A 6000-nucleotide genomic window follows, 5' to 3' on the forward strand; every position below is an offset into this window, starting at 1 on the left:
ATTAGCTCGCCATTAAATTGTAAATAATGATCAGGATGTGAGTTTATTATCCTGTAATAATGAATACAAATTTGCTAAAGTTAATTTAGACCTTGTCAACTATAATATGGTCATTATTTGAATTGGCTAGCCAGCTAACTTAATGTTAGCTACCAGGCTGCTGATGTTATGCAGCGTGTCATTTTTGTGTTTATATTTTTTCATAACTACAACGACAAGTTTGATGTCGGATGACAATAGAATGTGTATGATGTCACTGCGACAACTGTATACAGACATGTCGATAGACATAGTATAAACCAGCCTTTCGTCTTTAAATATGTGGTTGTTTAGCACATGTCCTCACGTGAATCCTTAAAGAGATGGGTGGGGCTAAGGCTTAATAGGGTGTGAATGGGTGTAGACAAAGAAGAGCTCTCCAGTAGGTGTACCAAAATATTCAAGGGCCATTTTCTCAAAAGTGGGGTTACAAGTTTAACTTTGAAAGCGGAATTACTTTCCCATTGTTCCTCAACTGTAACATATGTATCCCATTTTCTATCTCTGAGTCTCTACTTTTATGCAATGTAAAAAAAAATTTTTTTAAATGTTACTACAGTACATAGGACCAAATCCAGGTGGTCGGTCACATTTTTCCATTGGGCAGAGAGATCATTTTCCAGTTTTAAAACTAATTTCATGCGATTTTTCAATGGGTTGAGAGGAAAATGTGCAATTTTACAGCAAATTTCATGCAGTTCTACAAATTTTGCCATGGGATGTAGAGAACACTTTGCAGTTTTAAAGCTAATTTCCTGCAATTCTACATATTTTACCATGACTTATGCCATCTTCATATGATATCTGAGTGACTAACAAAATCAATGGGGGCCACGGCCTCTGGGCCTAGTCAGTAATTCTGCCATGATTACAACTAACTTATCTAGCAATCTATAAAATGTTAGCTAAAATGGGCTAATTGAGTGAATGTCAGTGACTTACATACAAAAGGAAAATTGGTAAAGTGTATTCTACTTTCTTAACTGACAGTGAGTTGAGACCCCGACTGACTTAAAAACAGTATGTTTTTTGGTTGGGGGCCCCCTAGCGGCTGCGGGGCCCTAAGCGGCTGCTTATGTTGCTCAAGCCTAGAAACAGCACTGGGTGCAGCCTATTTACATTCTAATTTTACTGGGTCTTTGTTAGTAAGCCTGTCTTCACACAGAACTGTGAAAAGTCCATTTTAGATTTTGGTGAAATTAAATTATGTTGGTTCGCTAAAACATGCTGCAGGAAACAAAATCTCCTCTACTTTCTTGGACTAGGCTGGAAACGCTTTGCCTTCAGACAAAATAATTTAATCCTCAAAGTGTACATCAAAGCTGCCCACGAGGTGATGTGTCTCTTAACATCTGCCTTACATGCCACAGGAAGCAGACATTCAAATATCCAGCAAAACTATTTTCTCCATATGTTGACACAACTGTGTTGGAGTGAGAACGTTGTGTGGAAGCAAGATCATACTTGCATTGGAGTCAGAAGACCCATTCTTTAACTATATCCCAAGAAAGAGACAGTCAGAGCCGCCATTAGTTGAAAGTGAAATGCTTAAAAGGCCTGTTGCTAAAACGTTTACGTGTTTGCGTAATTTCAGTTTATGTAACACAAAAAGCATTGTACCATCTAAACCTCTGTGAAATATATTTTCAATAAGCAAAAATGTCATATTTTTTGCTGTTTGAAGTTGGTGTACAAAACCTAAAGTAAAAAGACGCAAAAAGTAATCATAGAAATAGTGCTCATAGAACAGCTGTAGCATTAGCAATGTCTTTCAAAGGGAGACCACTCACAAATTCTGGTGATTTTTGTCAATTCTGACAATGAGTCTGAGTATGAAAGTAAAGAATCAGACTCTGACAGTGGGAGTGAGGAGCTGCTCCTCCCAACCCTGTGGCCATTGAGTACCCTGAATTTAAGGAAACCTTGCCCACCGACAAAGTCCCAGGTCCCTCTAAAGATGTTGGTGGTGATGGTGGCAGACCAATAGTGGGTGAAGTACGGTAGGTCTGCGGTAGCTGGAAGGCTGCCAGCCATTTCACCCCTCCTGACCCTGCTGTTAGCTTTGACGAGTTCCAGTCTGGAGTCCAAAGGCCCTTGCCATCTCCTTCTGAGGCAAAGTGCTTCAAACTGTTTCTTACAGAGGAGTTGGTTATTGGAGGAGGCCTTGGAGCTACAGGAGGAGAGAGCCAGGAGTGAGGGGGAAATGTATACCTTCCTGGTGACAGTCCTGAAGATATCCCTAAAGGAATACTGGAGCACAGATCCTATGTTTGCAAGTCCCTTGTTTGCTTCTTTTCCCAAGACCGCTTCCTAGTTCCGCTGCGATGCCTGCATTTTGTCAACAATGCTCCCGCCAACCTAAATGACCCCTAACACAAAAGAAGAAATGCTCAGCCTGACATCAGCATTTGGTCAGACCTTTATGCTATAAAAGGACCGACAATTGTTCCAGATTTAAAAGTTGCATCACACCGCAGCACAGCTTGCAGGATGCTGCGCAATGTTATGGCATGTTGGAGTCTATGACATCATAGTATTTTACTGTCAGCCATTGTTGTCATTGATGCTAGTTTGACCACCAGAGGGCATCTTTGAGGGTGTCTTTATGAAGCATGTTGCTGCTTGCTTACTTTTCCAAATAATCCTACAGAGGTCCATGCAGGCCAAACGTTTTGATTGCTATGCCCTATCCGAAAGAAAATATTCCAAAGTTTTTAATTAACCTAGTTTTGCCAAACAACACAACATTTTTTACAGATGGTCTCTATTAAAAAATGTTGTCCAAGAATAACCACAGCTCCATGCCTACTGATTTCAATCAGCAAATACCAATTTAGGGAAAATACCATTTTTATTGTATTCTGTTATATTACATCATATTCCTATTGTAAAGGGCTGGGGACTATAAGCATGTGATGTCTGCTAAATGAACAAGTTAATTTCACTGACATGGCGCAGCCTCCGCTACTATAGCACATGGTGCTTTGAGGATGAAATGCTCAGAAAGTTTTAGTCTTTTATGATATTTATCTCAATGTAGGCCTACTGCTAGTGTAAAATACACATATTTAATCTAACCACACTGTCCGATTTCAAAAAGGCTTTACAGCGAAAGCAAAACATTAGATTATGTTAGGAGAGTACATAGACAAAAATAATCACACAGCCATTTTCCAAGCAAGGACATCTGTCAATAAAACCCAAAACACAGCTAAATGAAGCACTAACCTTTGACGATCTTCATCAGATGACAATCCTAGAACATTATGTTACACAATACATGTATGTTTTGTTCGATAAAGTTCATATTTATATCCAAAAACTGCATTTTACATAGGCGCGTGATGTTCAGAAAATGTATTCCCACCAAAACATCCGGTGAATGTGCACATCAATTTACTAAAATACTCATCATAAACGTTGACAAAATATATAACAATCATTTTAAGAATAGTAGATAGACTACCCCTGGATGCAACCGCTGTGTCAGATTTTAAAATAGCTTTACAGCGAAAGCACATTTTTCAATATTCTGAGTACATAGCTCAGCCATCACGGTGAGCTATTCAGACACCTGCCAAGTTCGGGGCAACCTAAACTCAGAATTAGTATTAGAAATATTGTCTTACCTTTGCTGATCTTCGTCAGAATGCACTCCCAGGACTGCTACTTCCACAATAAATTTTGTTTTTGTTCGAAATAATCCATGTTTTTGTCCTAATACCTCTGTTTTGTTTGTGTGTTCAGGTCACTATCCAAAGGGTAATGAGCGAGCGTGGAACAAGAAACGAAAAGTCAAAATGTTCCATTATTGTACTTAGAAGCATGTCAAACGCTGTTTAAAATCAATCTTTATGGTATTTTTAAACCTCTCTAGGCTAGGCGGGACGAATTCGTCCCACCTACGTAACAGCCACTGCTATCCTGTGGCGCGATTTTCAAAACCTTAAAAATCCTATTACTTCAATTTCTCAAACATATGACTATTTTACAGCCATTTAAAGATAAGACTCTCGTTAATCTAACCACACTGTCCGATTTCAAAAAGGCTTTACAACGAAAGCAAAACATTAGATTATGTCAGCAGAGTACCAAGCCAGAAATAATCAGACACCCATTTTTCAAGCCAGCATATAATGTCACCAAAACCCAGAAGACAGCTAAATGCAGCACTCACCTTTGATGATCTTCATCAGATGACAACCCTAGGACATTATGTTATACAATACATGCATGTTTTGTTCAATCAAGTTCATATTTATATCAAAAACCAGCTTTTTACATTAGCATGTGACGTTCAGAACTAGCATACCCCCCGCAAACTTCCGGGGAATTCGCTAACATTTTACTAAATTACTCACGATAAACGTTCACAAAAAGCATAACAATTATTTTAAGAATTATAGATACAGACCTCCTCTATGCACTCGATATGTCCGATTTTAAAATAGCTTTTTGGTGAAAGCACATTTTGCAATATTCTAAGTACATAGCCCAGGCATCACGGGCTCGCTATTTAGACACCCGGCAAGTTTAGCACTCACCATAATCATATTTACTATTATAAAAATGTCATTACCTTTTGTTGTCTTCGTCAGAATACACACCCAGGACTGCTACTTCAATAACAAATGTTGGTTTGGTCCAAAATAATCCATCGTTATATCCGAATAGCGGCGTTTTGTTCGTGCGTTCCAGACACTATCCGAAATAGTAAAGAAGTGTCACGCGCATGGCGCAATTCGTGACAATAAAATTCTAAGTATTCCATTACCGTACTTCGAAGCATGTCAACCGCTGTTTAAAATCAATTTTTACGACATTTTTCTCGTAGAAAAGCGATAATATTCCGACAGGGAATCTCCTTTTCGGCAAACAGAGGAAAAAATCCCAAAGGCGGGGGCGGTCGGGGTCACGCGCATAAGCTAGTGTCTCTTGATCGGCCACTTGAGAAAGGCGATAATGTATTTCAGCCTGGGGCTGGAATGACGACATTCGTTTTTTTCCCGGGCTCTGACCGCCTATGGACGACGTGGGAAGTGTCACGTTAGAGCAGAGATCCTTAGTAAATGATAGAGATGGAAAAGAAGTTCAACAAATGGTCAGACAGGCCACTTCCTGTAAAGGAATCTCTCAGGTTTTGACCTGCCATTTGAGTTCTGTTATACTCACAGACACCATTCAAACAGTTTTAGAAAATTTAGGGTGTTTTCTATCCATATGTAATAAGTATATGCATATTCTAGTTACTGAGTAGGAGTGGTAACCAGATTAAATCGGGTATGTTTTTTATCCAGCCGTGTCAATGCTGCCCCCTAGCCCTAACAGGATAACCTCTTGGGGATCCCTGCCCGGTAATGGGATTCATTGTCAAGAGACAATGGCGGGAAATTCAAAACTGCAAGAATCTAATAATTTCAATTTCTCAAACAATCAACTATTTCTCACCATTTGAAAGATAAACATCTCCTAAATCCAACCACATTGTCCGATTTCAAAGAGGCTTTACGGCGAAAGCATAAAGTTAGGTTATGTTAGGAGAGTACATTGAAAATGGGACTCCTTTAACCTGTCTGGGCTAAGTGGCAGTATTTTCACGGCCGGATGAAAAACGTACCCAATTTAAACAGGTTACTACTCTGGCCCAGAAACTAGAATATCCATATTATTAGTAGATTTGGATGGAAAACACTCTGGAGTTTCTAAAACTGTTTGAATGGTGTCTATGAGTGTAACAGAACTCATATGGCAGGCAAAAACCTGAGGAAATTCCAAGCAGGAAGTGTAAAGTCTGAGAATTGTAGTTCTTCTTTTGATTCTCTATCGAAGCTACAGTGTCTGTGTGGTGAAGTTGCACTTCCTAAGGCTTCCATTGGCTGTCTAAAGCCTTCAGAAAGTTGTTTGAGCATTTTACTGTCACTGGGCAGATTATAGGAGCTCAGTTACTGAGCGGTCTGCCTG

The sequence above is a fragment of the Salmo salar genome, chromosome 10 (assembly GCF_965601325.2).
Source record: "Salmo salar chromosome 10, fSalSal1, whole genome shotgun sequence".
NCBI classification, from domain to species: domain Eukaryota; kingdom Metazoa; phylum Chordata; class Actinopteri; order Salmoniformes; family Salmonidae; genus Salmo; species Salmo salar.